Here is a 23,518-nt window from a genome sequence, read left to right as displayed (position 1 = left end):
GTCCCTGTGGGGGGTGTGAAGTCGGATCGTAGCCATGTCGTTCTGTGTTCCTGTTGGCGGTGGGGGAGGGAGGGGAGAGTGTGTTCCTGTTGGCGGTAGGGGAGTGAGGGGAGAGTGTGTTCGTTTTGGTGGGGGAGGGAGGCGCATTTGGGCCCAATGCCTGGCACTGGACCCAACAGCTTCAGCGGTGGTTGCATTGCCGTGATTGGCCTAGTGCCATTTCATGGTTCCGAAGTGGTTTGTCAAGGGATGATGGCACTGAAGAATAGGGAATCTAGTCCTTCGGCTGTGGAGTGGCTCAGGGACACGAGGCTGAAGACTACTTGGTCCTAGTGATGGTCTCAGCATTGAGTAGAGAAGCGTGGGTCTAGGTCCATGGCTGAGCACTTAAGGAGGATTTTAATGTTGAACTTTTAAGTTTGTTTGTCTACTTTATACTAAGATTTTGCATCTGGGTTTTTACACCTGAGCTGGCACTGGGGAGCGTGACTCTTTTGCCTAGATTAGAGTGGTGCTGGAAAAGCACAACAGGTCAGGTAGCATCAGAGGAGCAGGAAAATCAATGCTTCGGCAAAAGCTCTTCATCAGGATTCCTGATGAATGACTCTTGCCTGAAACGTCGATTTTCCTGCTCCTCGGATGTTGCCTGACCTACTGTGCTTTTCCAGCATCACTCTAATCTAGACTCTGATCTTCAGCATCTGCAGTCCTCACTTTCGCTTGGGGTGACTCTGTAGACCTTTCACTGTACTCCTGTATCCCTGTGATTGAGTATATTGAGAAACATGGGATCTAACAGGTCAAATTTCCCTCTGGGATCTGGCCTTTCCAGTCATACCATTAGCTGGGATCATTGCACTGCCTGCCAGCATAGTTTCCACTGGATGGAAAGGGTTAAGTGATTAGAGTAAATAGACAAAGTATTTTTCTTGGGGTCGGGGAGTCCAGAACTAGAGGGCTTTGGGTGAGAAGGGAAAGATATAAAAGACACCTAAGGGGCAACTTTTTCACGCAGAGGGTGGTGCATGTATGGAATGAGCTGCCAGAGGAAGTGGTGGAGGCTGGTACAATTGCAACATTTAAGAGGCATTTAGATGGGTATATGAATAGGAAGGGTTTGGAGGGATATGGGCCGGGTGCTGGCAGGTGGGACTAGATTGAGTTGGGATATCTGGTCGACATGGACGAGTTGAACTGAAAGGTCTGTTTCCATGCTGTACATCTCTGACTCTATGACTCTATAACCTGAGAGAAAAAAAACTCGTCGGTATTTGCACTGCTCCATTTGATTTCCTGAACTATCTTTATTTGTTCCTGTTACAGTGAGACAATCACCGAACTACTAATATTATTGTTGTACTGTTTCATTGTTTATTCTAGAGGCATTTGAATTGTGTATTTTATTGTTACTTCTCCATTTTAGTGACAGTACTGAGATTATTGCAGTCTTTGTTAAAAATAAATAAAAGCTGAAACTGTGTTAGTTCAGTTTATATAACACAAATGCAACACTCCATAAGTTGCTGTGGTTCTGTTTGCCGAGCTGGAAGTTTTTGTTGCAAACGTTTCATCCCCTAGTCTAGGTGACATCCTCAGTGCTTGGGAGCCTCCTGTGAAGCACTTCTGTGGTGTTTCCTCCGGCATTTATAGTGGCCTGTCCCTGCCGCTTCCGGTTGTCAGTTTCAGCTGTCCGCTGTAGTGGCCGGTATATTGGGTCCAGGTCTATGTGTTTGTTGATGGAGTTTGTGGATGAGTGCCATGCCTCTAGGAATTCCTGGCTGTTTTTTGTTTGGCTTGCCCTATAATGGTAGTGTTGTCCCAGTCAAATTCATGTTGCTTGTCGTCTGCGTGTGTGGCTACTAGGGATAGCTGGTCGTGTCGTTTCGTGGCTAGTTGATGTTCGTGGATACGGATCGTTAGCTATCTTCCTGTTTGTCCTATGTAGTGTTCTGTGCAGTCCTTGCATGGGATTTTGTACACAACATTAGTTTTGCTCATGCTGGGTATCGGGTCCTTCGTTTTGGTGAGTTGTTGTCTGAGAGTGGCTGTTGGTTTGTGTGCTGTTACTGCGACCTAGTACTGCGACCACTAGGACTTATAACAGCACACAAACCAACAGCCACTCTCAGACATGAGCAAAACTAATGTAGTGTACAAAATCCCATGCAAGGACTGCACAAAACACTATATAGGACAAACAGGAAGACAGCTAACGATCCACATCCACGAACATCAACTAGCCACGAAACGACACGACCAGCTATCCCTAGTAGCCACACACGCAGACGACAAGCAACATGAATTTGACTGGGACAACACTACCATTATAGGGCAAGTGAAACAAAGAACAGCCAGGGAATTCCTAGAAGTATGGCACTCATCCACAAACTCCATAAACAAACACATAGACCTGGACCCAATATACCGGCCACTACAGCGGACAGCTGAAACTGACAACCGGAAGCGGCAGGGACAGGCCACTATAAATGCCGGAGGAAACACCACAGAAGCGCTTCACAGGAGGCTCCCAAGCACTGAGGATGTCACCTAGACAGGGGACGAAATGTTTGCAACAAAAACTTCCAGCTTGGCGAACAGAACCACAGCAACGAGCACCCGAGCTACAAATCTTCTCACAAACTTTGAACTCCATAAGTCACATTGCAAATATCCAGACCAGAATACCATGGAGTAAATCTCAATTAATGACAATTCACCAAGGTCCATTTAATTTTGAAGGTAGTTTTGTCAATGATGTACTTTGTTGAGTTGTCAAGTTGTAAAGTGGGAAATTCAGCCAATTTCCACACAGCAAATTCCCACAAAGAACTTGAAATAAATGGCCTGTAGATCTGCTTCGGGTGTTGCTTGAGTGACAGATATTGACCCAGGAAGCTGAGGAGCACTCTTCTGTTCTTCATCGAGAACCATTTTAGGTGCTTTTCATAGAATCCTTTCAGTGTAGAAAGAGGCTATTCAGCCCACCAAGTCTGCACCAGACCTCCAAAGATTATCCCACACAGACACAAGACCAACCCACCTAATGTGCACACCCTTGGATAATTTTCAAGCACTGCCCATTCACCTAATCTGCATATCTTTGGACTGAGGGAGGAGCATCCAGATATGACAAGAACATCACACAGGAAGTGACACAAGGCTGGAATTGAACCCAGGTTCCTGGCACTGTGAGGTAGCAGTGCCACCCTACTCCATTCATCTGTGAGTATAGGTGATGTTTCAATTTTATAATCTTTTCTGAAACACAACTCTCCCTCAGAACAGTACATCCTCAGTACTGCACTCCCTCAGTTGTTCTGATCCCAGCTATGATACTACTGCGCAAGTCAGATCCCAACATGAACCTGGTTTGATAGATTAACAGGTTTATTGTTGCAGCTTGATAAGTCACTCACTGGGGCATATTGAGACTGTCAAGATTCGATTAACAAAAGAACACAAGTTTATTGCTCAGCGCATTTTTTAAAGAAATGTTACATACAAGACAATTTAGAAAGATTTTGACATGAACAACAAAATAAAATAAGGATTCAAACCCTTTCCCAATAATATTAATCCCAGTTAGATATCTCTATAATCTTAATATTAAAATAATTTGATACTTAACTAATTTTCTTTTTCTCCAGTTCTAATGGCTGAGAATTTTCTTTCCAGTTCTGAACTGTCAGAACCTGAAGACTTTCACAGACTAAGCTCCCTTAGTTTGGAAATTTCTACAAGTTAACAAACTTGTAGGATGGTATCTTTTCTCCTGAAGTCCACTTAATAGTGGTCCTGACCATCCGCTTTAGTTTGTCATAAGAGTTTAATTTGTAAAACACTTAATTTGTCACTTAATTTCAGCCCCATATTCTACAGTCCAAATCTATCTTGAATTCTGTTCAAAAAATGATATTCTTTTCCTTTAAAACAAGTTACTTTCAAAGAACTAAAAATTAAGATCAATTTTCCTATACTTTAGAATCTAAGTTCCCAATTACAATGTAATACAAATGTATATGACTCAGCACTTCACTCACTCCATATTACGCACTGTTACAATAAAGATGGAAGGAGAGTGTGCTGACCTAAACTCCTAGTACTCCACTAGTCACAATATATATGAAAGAAAATGCTTTAACCACTTAGCAATATGGCCAATTATATATCCGTTTCAGAATACAAATGTGCCAATCAAGTTTCTTAAATGAACAACAAAACTATTGATTTATTATAAAACAATAAAAATGCAAAGCTTAACAACATGCAATCTGAAATTTGACAGAACAAATATATCCTTCAAAAAACTAAACACATGCACATTAATGAAAAAACACCTTCTCTGCAAATATTAGCTTAGGAACAAGCATTGCCTCATGAAGCCCAGAAAAAGAAAACACCTCTTTTTAAAAATATTGTATTTTCTCTGAAATCATGTTTTGCCCTGATCTCGATAGAAGCTTCCTAAACCATTCTGGTGTAGCTTAGTAAAGTCCAGTGTTCATGCTTTCACATACATTCTCCTTGAAGACAAATCTGTGCTCTCAAATGCACAAGTCAAACTGCATTGCTAACAAACAATATTCTGGATGCACTTACAATGGTCCAAATGTTTTGTCATTCCCATCAAAGTCAGCAGCATAAATCCCAATAGATCTAGATCACTATTAGTTTTGTGAGAATTTTATATTCCGCACTGGCAATAACTTATCTGGGGTTACAAACATTGTGTAAATGCGAAGAGATTTCCGAGCACAGAAGCGAGGATGTTGCAATTGAATCAAAGTATATACATTCCTTGAGAACTTTAGTTCAAGTCAGATTTTAATTTAGTGACAAAAACACTACAACTTTTAAAGTAGTTGCAAAGAAAAAGCTTGCATGGGGAAGATGAAGGCATCAATTAGAATTAGATGCTGGGCAGCTCAGTGTTTGCTTCAGCAAACCATTCTTCACAATAATAGCTAATGGAAATCAGGAACATTGACCTGGAGACAATTTGTTGATGTCAAATCAACAAAAAATGTCAAATGTGAGATCAACTAATCTCTTAGGTCAAAGTATTGAGCGATTAGATTAGATTCCCTACAGTGTGGAAACAGGCCCTTCAACCCACCCCCTTCTAACTAATGCACCTAACACTATGGGCAATTTAGCGTGGCCAATTCACTCGAATGTGGGGGGAATCCCAGGCAAACACAGGGAGAATGTGCAAACTCCACACAGACAGTCACCCGAGGCTGGATTTGAACCTAGGACCCTGGTGCTGTGAGGCAGCAGTACTAAATACTGAGCTACCATGCCACCCATGTGGGGCAGGTATGATGGGCCAGTCCCAAGTTGCCCTTGAGAAGATGGTGGTGAGCTACCTTCTTGACTTGGAGGTCACACTGTTGTTCAGGAGAAAGTTCCAGGATTTTGCCCAAGCCACAGTGAAGGAATGTCTGTATATTTCCAAGTCAGGATGACGCGTGGCTTGGAGGGGGACCTTGCAGGTTGTGGTGTTTCCATGCATCTGTAGCTCTTGTTTTTCAATGTGGTAGTGGTCATGGGTTATGAAAGTGCTGTCCAAGGAGATGTGGTGAATTTATGTAGTGTACCTTGTAGATTGTACACCTACTGAGCGTCAACGATGGAATGAGTGGATGTTTGCAGATGTGCTGCCAATCAATCAAGGTTCTGATGGTACTAAAAGCTGTTTAAATGCAAGGAAAGTGCAATGAGAAATAAAAGAATGGATTCAAAGTTTTCTTAAAAGCACTAAGATAGTGACGACAGATTAGCTCACACTTAGATTTTAGGGCATCAATCCACATGGACTCAAAACTGGAATAAATAATGAAAACGTATTCTTGCATGGGTGGCACAGTGGCTCAGTGGTTAGTATTGCTACCTCACTGCAAGTCCTTAGTTCAATCCCACCCTTGGGTGACTGTCTGTGTGGAGGTTGCACATTCTCCCTGTATCTGCATAGGTTTCCTCTGGGTGCTTTGGTTTCCTCCCACAGTCCAAACATGTGCAGGTCAGGTGGATTGACCATACTGAAGTGTCCAGGGATGTATACGTCAAGTGTGTTAGCCACGGGAAATGCAGGGTTAAGATTAGGTATGGATGGGATGCTCTTCAGAGGGTTGTTTTGGTCCCAATGGGCCGAATGGTCTGCTTCCACACTGTAGGGATATCTTGGGGAATGAAGCTATGTTGTCAAATCAAGCCATATTTTGGCTGGCTTATACCTGGAGCATTAAAATAATCAAGATGCAGATGCAGGTGAAATTCAAGAATAAAACTGATTTGAGTCTGTATAAAACTCATGCAAAAGAAAGGCTACAACTCAACCATCATGCAGTACACTGAAGCTCTCCAGGGGATTTACACCATCGTGATTCCCTATAATTGTGATCTTACAGCTAAAGTATACCACCAGTAACATTTTTGACATTTTGGCATTCTCAGAATGCCATACAAACTTATTGACCAGAGCAAGAACGAAAATAACAAAGCAATAATGTTGGTTATTGTCAACCCTGGAGGCATTTTGAGTAAAACTAGAATGCTGGTCAATGTGGAGAAATAATTAAATGCCTTTTTGTTGTATTGTATTACAGATTCAAATATTCACTTTGAATTTAATAACTCCATATTTCAATAGCTGTTGGAAGAAGCTACGTACTTCTTAATGCTGATTTTGAAACTATATTTTTCTTGCTGTGAGCTTCAACATCTTGTGCTTTAATGGTTCTTTCATGTAGAAAGATGCCTTAGCATGACAGATGCAGTAAAAAAAGGATATTGCTTCTTCAGTTCTGTGCATAGTGGAATAGTTCTGAAGGGAGCTCTCGTGTTGGCGTAGGCACCATTCCAGGAAGAAGAAGCTCAGGGTTCAAGTCCCACTCCAGGATTTGATGGCACAAGGAAGGTGGGTTCATAACAGGGCCAAACGGAATCACTGCAGTGCAGAAAGAGGCCATTCGGTCCAACAAATTCACACCGACTCTCCAAAGAGCAACCCGCCTATCCCCATAATCCCACATTTACCGTGGCAAATCTATCTAATCTGCACATCTTTGGACTGTATGAGGAAACTGAGTACCCAGAGGGATCCCACACAGACAAACATGCAAACTCCACACAGACATGATATGGAGGAGCCGGTGTTGGACTGGGGTGACTCAATTAAAAATCACACAACACCAGGTTATAGTCTTACAGGTTTAATTGGAAGCACTAGCTTTCAGAGCACTGCTCCTTCATCAGATCTCTCTTACACTCTCTTATAATCCACAACCACCTGATGAAGGAGCAGCAATATGAAAGTTAGTGCTTCCAATTAAATCTGTTGGACTATAACCTGGTTTGTGTGATTTTTAACTTTCCACACAGACAGTCACTCAAGGCTGGAAGTGAACCCAGGTCTCTGGCGCTATGTGGGAGCAGTGCTGACCACTGTGACACCATGCTGCCCAACACATTGGAATCAACTCATAACTCCTTTCAATGTATGCCGTTGGCAGGCAGAAAGAGTGTGACAGATTCCTGGCCAGCTCCATGACTCCATGATTTTATGTGGTGGAAAGAAAATTAAAGTCTCTACCATGACAAACCTTATTTCCAAGCTACAACAGGCACAGCTACTTGAACTCCTGAGGAGTGGATAAAGAGTGGAGCTAGAAATAGCATGGCAGGTCAAGCAACATTAGAGGAGGAGGGGAGTCGCCATTATACTTTTCATCAGGCCTGGGGATGGGGAAGGAGGCTGAGAGATAAATAGAGGGAGAGGGTGGGGATGGGAGACAGGTAGATGGGATGGTGATAGGTGGATGCATGCTTGAGGTGGCTGTGATTGGTCAGTGGGAAGGGTGGAGCAGATAGGTGCGAAGGAGGATGGACAGTTTAGGTCAGGGTTAGTTGAGAGATCTCAATGGGTCTCCCTCCCACTGCGACTCCACCAGCTCTGATTTACATGTGGGAAATTTGTGCCATCTTGTATCATGGGAAAAGAGAGGAGAAATGGAAATATCATGCAAATTGGGTGAGTTGGGGTTAATAATGAGACACAAATCCATGGAGATGAATTTGTCACCGTTCAACAGTGAGATTCTGAAATCACCACTTAAACCTGAAAAGGAAAGTTGGAAACTATTTCCCTAATGTTGAGGTTCTAATTTTTTTGTTTCTCCTCACCACATTTTCCCAACTTCTTCCCCATTGTCCAAGCTATTCTCGAGAGGGAGAATTCTCCCCAACGCTACTGTCAATCAGTTAGCCTGGCAACCAATTATCACCCGCTCCTCTTGCAGCATAATTGTTGTGTTTGTTTGCAGTCTTGCAATTGTCCTGATGAGTGATGAAAAGCTTCAGGAAAGTATCTGTCTTTTCAATGATAGTTACTTGTGTTGTGTATGAGGAATTTTCGGCTAAAATGGTGCTGTTATTGTCATAATCATAGCTAGTCTCATTGCTATTTCTCATGGTCTACACTTTATTAGCACATACCTAAAATGACCTAAAATCTACTTACTTAAATATTTCGACAGAATCCACTAAGGAAAGTGAGCAGTCTTCAAAGACTCCTTTTAAAAGTCCCAATACAAGCATGCAGATAAGCCAAAGAGACAAAAGGGAACTATTTTTGACTGGTGATTGAATTGCAAACGACGCGTCATTAATAGTAAAGGTGTTCTATTTGTATGGTAATGTTGTGATTTAATTGGCTGTCTCTTTCGAACAAAGCAGAGAACTGCTTTAAAGATAAGGACCTTTTGGGAAATAAAATCTTTCAGGTGTGGCTGAAAGTCCAATGGAATGCTGAGGATGATAAGACCATAAGATATGGGGGCAGAATTCCGTCATTCAGCCCATTGTGTCCACTCCACTGTTCAATGAGATCATGACTGATCTGAGGAATCACAGGGCTGAGTTTGAATCAAGGTAAGGTCTCCTGCTCAGGGTACTTGGAAAATATAAAGACCATTGTGGGGACCTCTGTCTGATGTTGGCCTACCTCCCAGAGATACCTTCCAGGCCTAATTGACGTGCCACCAGTTGGATAGCCTCCAAATGGTACAGATAGCAATGGCGACTGGAACAGATTCATCCGCAATGTTAGAGTCAATTTCTTTCCGTTATTAGGTAGAGGCTACTCCCTGGAAATCCAGCGTGGTACTCCAGCAGTGATACTACACAGGGAGGATCCACTCGGGATCCCACATTCACTCATCCACTGCCTGGAGAATTTGCTATGGGATCATCAGTGCCAGTCATTCTGTACAGCAGCAGTTCCTCCTCAATGCCAGATGTAATGCTGGTGCAGTAGATATGAGACTCTTCATTGCCACCGGCTTCCTCCCTCCATGAGAGACTACATCGCTGTGGATACCTCCTTGTGCCTTCCACTTCCATTTCATGAGGCATCGTGCCTCCAAACCCATCATTGTAGGGTTACTAAAATACAAGCCATGGTGTGTAAACTAAATGGCAGAGTTACAATCCTATCATCACTTCATCGAGGTTGCCATTATTAATGCCTGAACCTTGATGCCATGCCTTTGAATTGTGTACAGTGTCATTACTGAGTCTGTGCCAACTCTTGGATATTCTATGTATCTCCCCTCCCACCTTCCCCTCGAAACCCCGAAACCTACATGAGAAAGTTGAATAACCATCAGAAGTGAAAACCATTCTTCAGTTTCCCCTCCCTTCCCCAAGCCTGACTGCTAAACCATAAGACAATAAGAAACAGGAACAGGCCATTCGGCCCCTCAAGCTTGCCCCACCATTCAGTAGCATCTGACACTCCTCATATCCACTTGGACCTTCCAGCACTCCGGACTGTTCAGGCCTGTTTACACTGCCTCTACAATATAAACACCAGTTACTGCAGTTACTTCTGCAACTCCCACCTGAGGCCAGCAAACTATATCACAGATTGTGAATTGAACTTGGGAGCCAATCTGATCTCTGCGGTTTAGCTACTTCGCAGACCCTCTCTTGAAGTACAAAGACCTTACAGCATAGAAATAGCCATTTGGTTCAACTGGACAAAACTAATGTTTATACATTTCTTTAAAATCTATCAGAATAATTTTCTTTCTCTTTCATCTTCATGTATTTATTGAGCATCTACTTAAACGTGTTGATGTTATCAGCTGGACTATGCTCTGCATTAGTGAGTGTCACATTCTAGGTACCCCAAACTAGAGGTTTCTCCTTATATTCGAAATCAATAATTCCATATGGGAATTTTTGGGACTATTTTACAATTATGCCATTTACTTCTCATCTCCTGTGCAAATGGAATCATTGGACCTTCTTAGACCTGGGAATTGTGAGTCAGGAGCTTTCCCAATGTCGCTATCCCAGCACCTGGCAGGCAGTGCCCAACTACAAGGAAATAAAGATAGGCTGATGCCAAGGTAAAAATGGCCGCCTTCAATCACAGAGCCATCAGCCTAGCCCTGAAGATGAGTGTGAGGTCCCCTCTGATCCTCACCCCCATTACCTCCAATCCTGTCATGCTCCCAAACATCTATTCACTTTCGAATCATAACCAATTCAGCCCCGTAACTCCCAACACCAACATCCAAACTTCCTTATCCTTCCCAGACCCCTCAAACCCCCAAATCCCTTCACACAGTATCCACTCTGAACAGAACCATGAGTTTTTGAAGTGTATATGAAATAACTCCAGCGAGGCTGGCATCCCATCACCAAATCACTCTTTATCAATGCGTACATTGTACTTGACACTGGTCCAGCTCCCTCAGAGCCAGCTCTCAGAGTGAACAGAATCCTCTGACACTCCTGTTTATATTTGTCAGCCAGGGCTCCCTGATGACCAGATTAACAATCCCAAACAGGGAAATCCTATTCTATGAGGTTCATCTGCCTGATCTCACTACTACTGCCTGCAGTATGCAAATCTCAAGAATCTGTGAAAAATAAGTAAATAGCACTCGAAATTCACTTAAATATCATTCTTTTAGCTGCTAATAAATCTACCAAAATAAGAAACCTCACATTATCGTTGACAACTCTGTCAACAAACACGGAAAGGCCAACTTAATTTGTGACTTTGTAAATCAACCAACTATTGATAATGATAGTCTAATGTAAACAACTTAATTCATTGGTGGGTTTGGAACTCAACAGAACATCCACAATGTGGTACATTCAATTTACTCTGTCAACAAATCCATTTATGAATATATTCAAGCCTTCCATGATATACATAATGATCATCAACTATCAAGGCTTTGAAACAGCTAAACAGATAAACAGCTGAATCGAACTTCAAAAATAACAAAAATTCATCCATCTGTCAAGTAGACGGATGAACTCAAACAGATGTCTAAGCTTGAACTTGATGAAAAGCAATCAAGGCTTGGGGCACATTTCTGTAATCACTAACGCACAATGTACAATATCATTTTATCCAGGAGACAACATGTTAAAGCATCTGGAAACGTTTTCATTTGCACAAAGCCCTATATTTCCTTTGCAACTAGTCAGCTGTAATAAGTGAGGTAGACATTGCCACTTGCTACATCACAGAAACAATACACATCATTCACTGCCTTAACAATGTATATACTTATGACATACCATTTCACTCTGACAGATGTAATTGGCAACAGCTTTCAAACTTACCTTTCATATGGTTCCCAACTCCAAATAGTGATTCATTTGTTATGGACCAGACGAGACTGCCTCAAAAAATATTTTAAGAAGATTGACTGGACCCTAACTTTTTCATATTTAAAGGCAAATGTAATGTGTCCTAGATGCAATGAGACTAGTCAAACTATTTGACATTAAGTCAAACCCAATTTATTTAAATGCTTTCATTAAAATACAACCAAAGAAAGAGGAATATAGAATAAGTTAATAGATTTGAAATTTAACAGAATAACAGATACAGTAGCTATTACTAATTAACTGTTGCAATATTGTAATATCCTAGAAACACACCCCTCGGCAAAAAGGAAAATTCAGCCACAGACTCTCACATGCAGTTCTCCAATCCAGGAGGAAAAAAAAAATCAAGTGAAGATTCAGAGAGCCAGCAGACATTCACTGAAGCTTCCACCTCTTTTGATCTTACTGAAAAAGAACTAAATCCCAGAAATCTCGATCTGTGAGAGCTGGCCACACCCATTCAGGCTGTTGAAAAAAAACTCCCAAACTGTTTACTCAAGAGGTCTTCAGTAGCCAGCTCTTCACCTCTGCCTTATGATCTCTCCTCAGAAAAAAACAGGACAAAATAACCTCTTAAAGTAATAGCATCATCACATCACCTATGGTTCACAACATCTCTGTGCTGGTGGGAAATAAGTCCCCTATCGTAGCCAGTCACACAGCAGGAAAATTGCAGGAGATCTGATGTCTTCTACAGAGGCATCAGGCCATCTGTGTGTCGCCTTTCTGCACATCATTGAAAGTTTTCAGTGTTAGGAATGGGGGAGAAAATACCCAACTCAGGTCTGGCACACCATTTTTAAAGGATTATGTCAGAACAGGAATATCCATCCAACCTTTCTTCTCAATCCTTTTAAACCCCTTCAACATTTTAAAGGTCTCCATTACATCTCTCCTGTGCATCCTCTTCTCCAGAGGAATGCAACCCAGCTGGACCAGTCATTGAGTCACTGGGACAAATATTTCAAGAAAATGTGTTGCGGCTGTACAGGACAATGGTTAGGACACTGTAGGAATATTGCATGCAATTCTGGTCTCCTTCCTACCAGAAAGATATTGTGAAACTTGAAAGGGTTCAGAAAAGGATATTGTCAGGGTTGGAGGATTTGAGCTACAGGGAGAGGTTGAATAGTCTAGGGCTGTTTTCCCTGGAGCATCGGAGTCTGAGAGGTTTATAAAATCATAAGGGACATGGATAAGATAAATAGACAAAATCTTTTCTCTGGGGTGGGGGATTCCAGAACGAGAGGGCATAGATTTAGGGTGAGAGGGGAAATATATAAAAGAGACCTAAGGGACAATGTTTTCATGCAGAGAATGGTACGTGTATGGAATGAGCTATTAGAGGAAGTGGTGGAGGCTGGTACAATTGCAACATTTAAAAGGCACCTGGATGGGTAAATGAATAGGAAGGGTTTGGAGGGATATGGGCCAGGTGCTGACAGGTGGGACTAGATTGGGTTGGGATATCTGGTTGGCAGGAGAAAGTGAGGACTGCAGATGCTGGAGATCAGAGCTGAAAATGTGTTGCTGGAAAAGCGCAGCAGGTCAGGCAGCATCTGGTTGGCATGCATAAGTTGGACTGAAGGGTCTGTTTCCGTGCTGTACATCTCTATGACTATGACTCTATGACTGTGACTGAAACAGATCTTCATCTGAAACATCCTGTCAAGCAATTTGTGAAACATTCAGGCAGATAATTTGCCTCATCTCCAAGCCCCTGACCTCCCTGATGCACTCCACTCACCTTGCCCACTGTAGGCCATGATGGAAAACAGGATATCCAGGAAGTTAGTGTGCAACTGAAGTGCAACATACAAATAGCCTTGCTATATTACATTGACTTTCAAATCAGTTCCATAGCTTGGACAGCCAATAAAACAACTGAAAATCCATAACTGCAAAATATTCCTCTTGACCGCAACAGCAATAGATTTCTCATGACAGTTTCATTTTTACACATTGCAGTTTGAAAGCCGGAGTCGATCTCTGCTATAGCCTGCAGCTATGCCCCGTGGATCTATTATAATCATGCATTTAAAGGTACAATGGGATCTCAGTTCCCTGCCACATTGCAGAGGAAACACTGATTGATATTTGAAGATTGCAGATAATTGAATTGCAGCTCACTGATGATAAGAGATATGACTAAATTATGTTCCATGTTTGAAGAGGTAGCTGCACAATTACAATGAACCCAGATGGAGACAAGATCCAAAGGAAGACTCGCATTCTGACCCAGTCCACAGCCTTATTGCAATGTCAATTGTCAAGTTGAAGTGAGCTGGGAATCCTGTCCAGGAAATGTTATGGTGTCTTAGTCACTAGCTCACACACATGGCAATTACCTCAATCTAAATTTGCCACATATCATCTGACCACTGGTGAGACCCATTGTTGGATGGGTAATCTTCGGTGACGCACAAATGATGTACACTATAGCTAAATTCAGGAGACTGACTTAGAAGCCAGTTGAATGAAAATTAAACACGGAGAAACTTAAAACAACTCATTCTCAAGTGAGATCGGGGTTCAATCTCCCCTATTGGAGATAGGGGAGTGAGGCAACTGACCCACAAATGGATAAAATTGGACTTATTAGGGTCGAGCTCCAAATCATGATAATACTTTGAACGTCAGCACTTTTTCAAAATCACATCTATTGACGGCTCCTCCTTTCCACATGAGCCAAAGAATAATGTTCTGATGAAGGGCTTTTGCCCAAATTGTCGATTTTCCTGCTCCTTTGATGCTGCCTGACCTGCTGTGCTTTTCCAGCACCACTCTAATCTTGACTCTGATCTCCAGCATCTGCAGTCCTCACTTTCGCCTAAGAATAATGTGGTCAGGGCTTAGATGCCAGGGACACATTTACAGAGATATTTGCAATTCCTGGAACTCTGAGCATGTACCACAAAGGATAAGTTGGGTTTTATTTAATTTTTTCAGTGCTTGTCTGCTGTTACTTTTATAAATTTGTGTACCTCACTGTTGTCTCCTTTATAAAAACAAAATATAACATTTACCAGTGGTTTATATCAGTCTGTGCTTTCCATAATTAGTATCCTTCACACACTTTACATTCCTCTCTCCCCTAATTATGACACTTTCTCCTTCGATGGATCCAACTTTATGTAATTTCTCACTTAACTGGGATCATCATATGAGGAAAGGTGAAATATCTTGGAATTAAGGAACAATAACGTTAGCTGAAAAAATAGTGCACAGACCAGGTACTCACATGTCCCGATGCATTCGTAACATTCATGACCTGTGATAGCTGCAGTAACACCAAAGAACAAAATCTGACATTTTATGAGTGCCCCGTTTTCCTAGTAACAGAATATGCATCAGCCATCATCCCCATATATGCAACAGTTTCAACACAGTAAAATATCATAAAGCCATGCAGTCAGTCAAAGTACATGGTTACTGAAGAAAGTTCAATGGACTGAATGCAAAATGTGAAGTCTGCTTTATATCCATGCATGTTGCTGGACCTGCTGAGTTTCTCCAGCAATTTTTATTATTGTGTGTTACGTGGACACTGAGCCATACAAAGGATGTAACAAAACAGGTGACCAATGTCTTGGTCAGAGGTACATATTATAAAGAGTTAGTGAAGGTCAAGAGGCAGAGAAGCAGAGGGAATTTTTGGACCTTAGGGCACATCTAGCTGAAAACATAAACGTTAACAATGGAGCAATAATGCAGCTACATTAGTTATATATTCATTAGTTATCAACTATAACCACAGCGTTAAAGAGAAATCCTACACAATTCAAGAGAGTTTGGATGAGACCAAAGTAAAAAGGAATTGAACTCCTTGGGGATAAATGTGCACTCCAATTAAAGCTCTCAATTTTAACTTATTCATTAACTTATTCAAGTGTAGGCATTGCTGGTGAGATCAAGAGACCACAGGCCCAAAGTTGGACATTCTAAATTGCTCCACCAGTAGAGAAATTGGACTTGACATATAACTGGCCAAATTAAATAGCCAGCAGTTATTGGCGACAGAGAACAGTGAAAACCAATATCAAAGTGGTCACAAGGGTTCAAAGGGAACCAGTTATAATCAGCCTGAGGGCTGTGTATTGGAGAAGTGTCAGTCAGACTTTCTGGTACCTTGACTGCCTGAGTATGTGCATTTTACATCTCCCGGCATGGTAACAGTGAGGGTTGTTGGCGCAACCCCATTGAATGATTTGAACCCACTGACCAAAGGCCACAGAATGTTCTGGAGGGTCTGGGGCAAGGAGGGATAAAAATACACACACCTGGAAGCCAGTCCATCAGGCAAGACTCAACGAAGACTCGAAGTAAAGGTTCACAGCAAGAGCTAAGACTGCGTGGCAACCCGAGAAGATCCAGGAATCGATTTACCCTGAGCTATCAGACCCACTTTGATGAAGAGAGCCAGCCCTAAGTCAGAAAGGAAGAAGATTCCAAAGGCTCAGCTCAAACACCCAGGTCACTGCAGATAATATCCTTTAACAGACAGATAGAGATGGACAAAGAGTAAATATTGTGGGAATTTGGGATATGCTCACACTGTGTTTTTAATAAGGATTTTTTTTTAATAAAGTTGAGTTGAATCACAAACTGAATTCTCTGTTCCTTTGTCCACCTCATTGATAACAGCGCTGAGTTAAAGTTTATTATATAAACTGGTCAAAGCAAAACCATCAATGACTGCTCCTGAGAAGGTGATGGTGAATCATCTTCTTGAACCACTGCACTCCATGTGGTGAACTAAATGCACAGTGGTGCTAAAGAGGTGGATGCTGGGGCTTTGATTCAGTCTCATTGAGGGAATGAGCACATCGTTCCAGGTCCGCATGGTGTGGGTTTTGGTGAGAACATGGGAACAGGAATTTCATTCCACATCGGGAATGGTGTGGCTTGGTGGTGGTGGTATTCCCAAGCATTTGTTGCCCTTATCATTCTAGGTGGTAGAGGTTGGAAGTGTGGGAAGTACTGCTGAGGCAAGTTGCTGCAGTGCATTCTGGTATTATTCTGCACTGATGCAGGAGGGAATGAATGTCTAAGGTGGGGTGTTGATCAAGTGGGCAGCTCTGACCTGGATCGTTTCCAGCATTTTGACTGTTGTTGGAGTTACTCTTGTCCAGGTAAGTGGACAGCATTCCACCACACTCCTGACTTGTACTTTGTAGGTAGCAGACAGGATTTGGGATGTCAAGTGGTAAGTCATTCAGTGCAGAATAACCAGTCTCTGAATCGCTCATAATACTAGGGATGAGGAGCTTCTGTTCCAAACCGAGGAGAAGAAGGAAATATTCATTCAAATTGTTCTAGCCCCTAGAGGTTTTGATAGAATATAAGAATAAAGTGTTCCCTGTAGCAGAAAGCCCAGTTTCGAGAGTACACAGGTTTTAGATAACAATCAAAAAACATCCAGATGTAAGAGGAGTAGATTTTTATTCATGCAGTAAGTGTTTATGATCTGAAATGTTCTGCTGACAAACTCCCTGCTGAATTGATGCCGAGGTTGTTAATCACTGACTGAGTGATGCCATATACACCTTGACCTCTGACCCAGCAGCCTCCTGCAGATCAGCCGAGTAAAACATCTGGTTGACATGGAGGATTCTTATCATTTCCTTCGTTCAGTAGAAGACATGATCCATTCTGCCAACTGCTTATCTGGAATATTCGTCAGCAAGCCCTTATCATTCAGTGAGCATGGATTGAGGCATATTGAGAGGACTAGAAGCATTTCACAACATAAGGACTAACAGCTGCCCCGTCAGACGAGTCACGAACGACATGGTTTAAACCATCCAGTGAAAAGGGGACACGGCCAGGTGGTGCCACAAACTTTGAAAACAAAACTACCTGAGCAATTTACACCGTTTGAACTCCATGTTTGCTTTGCAAGATTCTTCTGGGCATACATACCGTTGTGTGCATTTGCTGCAGAAACTGGGGCGATTGCTTCATTGAACTTAAGAAAATGCTGGGGGATCTGGATATATATTGTGTTCAGTTTTCCTTCATTGTTCTGCTGTGATTGCTGTATGCGAGATTAATTGACTTCATAATCTCCTTATCAGACCAGTCTTTTCCCTAAGTAAGAGGAATCTTGCAGAGGTTCAAGATGCAGCTAAATATATGTCAACAATTTGAAATGGATTTCAATCAGGGTGGCAAGGCAGTACTTTGAGAAAACATGGGGGTGTTTTGGCAGTAACTGAGGTTGAAAGATTGAACTGCAAATAAAAATAAAATGGCAGGTAATGTGCTGACAGCCAATGATGAGAGAGTATCACATTATTCGAGTAAATGTGATTACATGTTGAATTGTGAACATAGTCTGCATGAATGTAACAAATGGAAAAATCTCAACTGGAATTGCAATCAAAAAGATTGCCTCTCGTCATGCAGATATAGTTTTTTGGAATCCTCTCTTGGATTCACAATAAGTCAAGGTGGCAATGGCCTGGTGCTGAACTATTAATTCAGAAAACCCAGATAACTCTCTGGGAAGCCAAGTTTGTAACCTGGCCATGGCAGATGGCAGAAACTGAATTAAACAAATCCGCTTCGAATTCAGAATCTAAGGCTAAATGTGAGCTTATCCACTTTGGTAGCAAAGACAGGAAGGCAGAATCTCATCTGAATAGTGATAGATGCAAGAGTGGGAGGTGCAATGAGATCTGTGTGTCCCTGTAACCAGTGGCTGAAAACAAACATGTAGGTGCAGTAGGCAGTAAAGGAGACAAATGGAACGTAGAAATAATTGAATTTACAGGACAGGAAGAGACCATTTGACCATCATCTTTGTACTGGCTCCTGAAAGAGCTACCCAGCTAGTTTTGTTCTCCAGCCCTATCTCTCTCGCCCTCTTTATTTATCACTTTAAAATACATATCCAGATCTCTTTTGAAACCTCCCACGGAATCCATCTCCAGCACTCTCCCAGGCAGTGTATTTGAAATCCTAACAACTCTCTGAGTAAAGAAGTTCTCAGCAGGTGTCACCTGCAAACTTACTAACTGTACCTCTTATGCTCACATCCAAATCATTTATGTAAATGACAAAAAGTGAGGACCCAGCACCGATCCTTGTGGCACTCCACTGGTCACAGGCCTCCAGTCTGAAAAACAACCCTCCACCACCACCCTCTGTCTTCAACCCTTGAGCCAGTTCTGTATCCAAATGGCTAGTTCTCCCTGTATTCCATGAGATCTAACCTTGCTAATCAGTCGCCCATGGGGAACCTTGTCAAATGCTTTACTGAAGTCCATATAGATCACATCTACTGTTTTGGTCTCATCAATCTTCTTTGTTACTTCTTCAAAAAACTCAATCAAGTCTCTGAAACATGATTTCCCATGCACAAAGCCATGCTACTTTCCCTAATCAGTCCTTGCCTTTCCAAATACATATACATCCTGTCCCTCAGGATTCCCTCCAACAACCTGCCCACCACTGAGGTCAGGCTCACCGGTCTATAGTTCCCTGACTTGTCTTTACTGCCCTTCTTAAACAGTGGCAGCACGTTTGCCAACTTCCAGTCTTCCGGCACCTCACTTGTCACTATCGATGATACAAATATCTCAGCAAGAGGCCCAGCAATCACTTCTCTAGCTTCCCACAGAGTTCTCGGGTACACCTGATCAGGTCCTGGGGATTTATCCACTTTTAATCGTTTCAAGACATCCAAAACTTCCTCCTCTGTAATCTGGACATTTTGCAAGATGTCACCATCTATTTCTCTCCCGTCTATATCTTCCATATCCTTTTCCACAATAAATACTGATGCAAAATATTCATTTAGTATCTCCCCCATTTACTGCGGCTCCACACAAAGGCCGTCTTGCTGATCTTTGAGGGGCCCTATTCTCTCCCTTGTTTCCCTTTTGTCCTTAATATATTTGTTAAAACCCTTCGGATTCTCCTTAATTCTATTTGCCAAAGCTATCTCATGCCCCCTTTTTGCCCTCCTGATTTCTCTCTTAAGTATACTCCTAAGTAGTCAAGGATGGGAAAAGGGCAGATTTGGGGGCTCGGGTACTCAACACCCATGTTTTTAACTGGTCAATTGTCATCATTTACTAATTTTGTAAAGACAGAAGCAAAATAGTCATTTAATACCTGTGCTATAACCATTGTTTCAGTGAGCAGTTTACCCTGCTTGTTTCTTCTGGTCTTCAGAAGACTCCTTATTCTTCAATAATCTTTTACCATTAATGTGGTTGAAGATTTGTTTAAATTCAGCCAAGCTCCTTTCCTCATGTTTCCTCTTAGTCTTCCTTACTCCAGCCTTGGTCTTTCTTCTGTAGTTGAGATTCTCTTCCTAATTTCTGTTACTATTATTCTTCTGGTATGCATCATATGTCTTCTTTGACTTCCTTATTTTTTCATCAAGATCCTCAGTCATCCAGGGTACTCCAGCTTTGGATACCCTATATGTATTTCACATGGGTAGGTACCTCGCTTGCACTCTGTTCATCTCTCTTTTGAATTTTTCATCTAGGAGAAAGTGAGGACTGCAGTTACTGGAGATCAGAGTCGAGAATGTGGTGCTGGAAAAGCACAACAGGTCAGGCAGCATCTGAGGAGCAGGAGAATCGACATTTCAGGCATAAACCCCTCATATGAATTATTCCTCATGAAGAGCTTATGCCAGAAGCGTTGATTCTCTTGCTCCTCAGATGCTACCTGATCTGCTATGCTTTTCTAGCACCACACTCTCAACACCAATTTTTCATCCACTGTTTTATTCAGCAAATACATTCTGATTATCCTGCTCCAGTTCAACTTTAAGACCCCTAAAATCTGCTCTTTTTCGCTCTGGGATCTTAATCCTTGACTGATTTTTATCCTTCTCCAACTTAATACTGCAACTTATTATTTTAAGATCACTATTTCCCAAGTGCTCCCCCACTCAGACATTCTCCACTTGGGCTGCCTCATTTCCTAGGGTCGGATCCAGCACAGCCTTCTCCTTGTAGGAGTGGAAATGTATTGTTCCAGAATGTTCTCCTGCACACATTGCAGGAATTTCTCCCCTTCTGTGGCCAACATTCTACCTCTTTCCCAGAGAGTCATTAAAATCAACAGCTAGCACAACCCTATGTGCCCTGCAGATTTCCATAATCGGCCCATAAATGCTCTTTTCGATTTCCTCCTCACTGATTAGAGGTCTACAATAAATACTCAACAAGGTCACTGTGCCGGTCCTGTTTCTCACCTCCATACAAATTCTAATTCAGGTACTGCATCCCGTTCAAGGTGATGACACTATCTTTCAGTAATATTGCGACACCTCTTCTGTTTTTACCCACCCTGTTTCTACCAACAGCCTTATAACCCAGAATGTTCTGACTTTACCCACATTTCTGTCAATGCTACTACGTCATATCCTCCTCAAGCAATTTCTGCTGCCACTTCCCCAATTTTATTCACAATTCTCTGCTCATTAACAATTTAACTATGCTCTTACCCCTTTCTTTCCCATTGGAAGACGACCATTTCTTTGTTCCTGTCAACACTCAAACCTTCCCTGACTTCCTTCCCCTGTTCTCCACATCCTCTCTTTTAGGGATTTACAAAGTCTGAGAGAAGAAATTCATCCTGACCTTTGTCTTAAAGGTGTGATTCCTTACTCCTTAGATTATTCCTTCTGGACCTAGATTCTCCTACTAGGAGGTAACTCCATTTCCACTTCCACTCTGTCAAGTCCCTGAGAATCTTGTAAACTTCAGTAAGGTGGCCTCTAATTCTTCTATATTTCAAAGAGTACAAGCCCAATCTACTCAACCTCCCCTTCATAATTTGAAGATGCTGGTGTTGGACTGGGGTGTACAAAATTAAAAATCACGCAACACCAGGTTATAGTCCAATAGGTTTAATTGGAAACACTAGCTCCAAAACCACCTGATGAAGGAGCGCCGCTCCGAAAGCTAGTTCTTCCAATTAAACCTGTTGGACTATAATATGGTGTTGTGTGAATTTTAACTTTCTCCTTCATAAGATAGCCTTTCCATATCTAGGATCTTCACTGGATTGCCTCCACTGCCAAGACCTCTTTCCTTTAATAAAGGGCCCAAAACTGTCCACAGTATTCCATGAGTGGTCTCACTAATGTCTTATATAGTATTGTATAGTTTTAGCAAAACCTTCCTCCTTTTATAAAATAAGGGCCAAAATGCATTTGTCTTCCCTATTATTCTTAGTATCACTGTACGATAAATTGTGTTACTTTTAAGCCTCAGCCTGATGACAGTTCTTGATTTTGTTTCCTCCTTTACCAGTCTGTCCTGAATCCAAATACAAACTATCAAATAACACCATAAAAAAACTCATAGAAAGCACCCCCCAATTGCCATGATATAACGATCAAATAATTTGCATTAGTGATGTTGGTTGAGGAATAAATATTTGCCATGATTCCAGGAATAACAAGTTGCTCTGTCAAGTCTATTGATGCTTAATTGTTTTGTTGTTTACATATCGACAGAAAGATTTATATCACTGGGACTGTTAGGCTTGAGGGCAATTAGTAAACATTAAGACACCAAGGATTCTCTGCACTTCTAAATAAATCACTGCAGATTAGTTCTTTTAATTTGATTCCAATTTTTTTCCAGAAAGGAAATGATATCTTGCAATGACACTGGACCAGGGGAATAACACAGTTGTGACCAGTTTGTCATGCATGCCCCTCGGCTGCCATATACTGTTGAAGATGAGAGAGAATTCACTATAAATAGCAACCATCGATGCTGTTTTATTGATGCTATATACTGTAATCTTGATCTTGGAGCACAAGGCTTGAGCTGGGTGTAGGCCAAGTAAACAAACAGGTCTTCCATTTATCAAAAACATAAGTTTACTTGTCCAAGTCAGTCAGAGCACTGGAGGAGGTGTCTTTTCATATTAAACATCTAGATCAGTATGTGATGCAGTGTCAATCAGACATCAGACTAATAACTAGGTAAAAACAATGACTACAGATGCTGGAAACCAGATTTTGGATTAGTGGTGCTGGAAGAGCACAGCAGTTCAGGCAGCACCCGAGGAGCAACAAAATCGACGTTTCGGGCAAAAGTCCTTCATCAGGAATGAAGGGCTTTTGCCCGAAACGTCGATTTTGCTGCTCCTCAGATGCTGCCTGAACTGCTGTGCTCTTCCAGCACCACTAATCCAACATCAGACTAGCAACAACAGGCTGATAGCTCCACCTGGCAATAATATCACTGTGACAGGACTTTTCCCTATGGGCTTCTGAACCACACCATCATGTTCAAAATGGCATCACAAACCTGCACTAGGTTAGAAAAAGACTTTTTTGCTTAAGATTGGCTAATTAATGGTCAGAGCTAGCTATCCAATTTGGGATTCTCAGAGCTGAGTGAACCACCCAGACTGAAAGCAGATTCAGTAGGATGTGATCGTAGGTATGTGAGGGAGCTTCGATGTGGAGGTGCCCTCTTTCCAAAATTTGTTTATAAAGTGTAACATGGCCATGGGTTTGCAGGTGAAGGTGATGATGGAATCCTTTTACAGTGTGGCGTCTTGCTAGTCCTGCACCAGGCTGGGAGGCCTTCTCTGTCTGGTTCCTGTCAGCTCTGCGAATCTGGCAATTGTCTGAAATGTTCCACTTTGCCTTCTTAAAGAGACCCAGATTGAGGTATTTGCTGACTAACCTGTTCAGAGATATTATTGCGCACCTTTGGAGCAGGTTGGATTTGAATCCACATCTCCGGCTCAGATACAGGGACACTACAACTGCACCACAAAATCTGACCAGCTATCCTAAATTAATCTAATTCCATTTACCAGCATTTAG

General features: G+C 42.0%; 1 protein-coding gene across 1 annotated transcript in view; it reads right to left on the bottom strand.

The window, feature by feature from the left end:
• The window catches only part of LOC122550884 (gamma-aminobutyric acid receptor subunit gamma-3), a 592,090-nt gene that overhangs the window by 201,496 nt on the left and 367,076 nt on the right, over window positions 1-23,518 (bottom strand). The window lies entirely within an intron of this gene.

This window comes from Chiloscyllium plagiosum, chromosome 6 (assembly GCF_004010195.1).
Source record: "Chiloscyllium plagiosum isolate BGI_BamShark_2017 chromosome 6, ASM401019v2, whole genome shotgun sequence".
Lineage (NCBI taxonomy): Eukaryota > Metazoa > Chordata > Chondrichthyes > Orectolobiformes > Hemiscylliidae > Chiloscyllium > Chiloscyllium plagiosum.
Note: the sequence above shows the minus strand (reverse complement) of the source record. Positions and strands in the feature narration are given on the sequence as shown.